This window comes from Apis dorsata, unplaced genomic scaffold, assembly GCF_000469605.1.
Source record: "Apis dorsata unplaced genomic scaffold, Apis dorsata 1.3 scaffold_11, whole genome shotgun sequence".
Classification (NCBI taxonomy): domain Eukaryota; kingdom Metazoa; phylum Arthropoda; class Insecta; order Hymenoptera; family Apidae; genus Apis; species Apis dorsata.
Window position 1 is genome coordinate 117,012 of NW_006263314.1, and position 725 is coordinate 117,736.

Consider the following 725-nt stretch of genomic DNA (forward strand, 5'->3'; position numbering starts at 1 on the left):
GATACCGGTAAAGAACGCAACGCGAGAAGAAAGAGATAAGAGCACGAGTGTTTAAAGGAGGATTGCTTCCGCAAAAATCGAGAATCTCGAGGTGTATTCGTTCGGAACTCGTTATATACGTTCCGTATGGCGGGTCCGGTGTGTCGCAGCATCGGACTCGAAACTACAGGGTACGGAAACGAAGAAGAGAAGAAAGAACACGTGATTACACAGGGGACCGATCGTGCTGCGTGAACGTTTCTTCTTCTTCCCGGAGATGTTAGCCGGAGAGGAGGAAGGGAAATTTGTATGGGGCCTAAATTTAGAGAAAGGGAAAACGAGGAGAGGAGAGATTTAACTCCGTGGGAAAATGGGAGAAAGGAAGGCACATCTTACACCGCGCGGCGAACAAATTTTTATATTATTATTAAATATATATATATATATTATTTAAACTTCCTATTTTCCACCGCTCGGTGGAGAATAAATACACTTTCGAGCACAATTAAAAACCCATTTAGACGCTTCAAACTCCCATCAAGGGGGAGATTACGTGAACAACTTCCGGGCAAAATTCATTCTTCCCTTTGAATCTGAAAATCTTCTCGTTCTCACTTTGATCTCTGTATATATATATTATATATAAAATTTATTATTATTATTTTATTATTTATTATTATTTTATTATTTTATTATTATTTTATTACTTATTATAATTTTATTATTTATTATTATTTTATTATTTT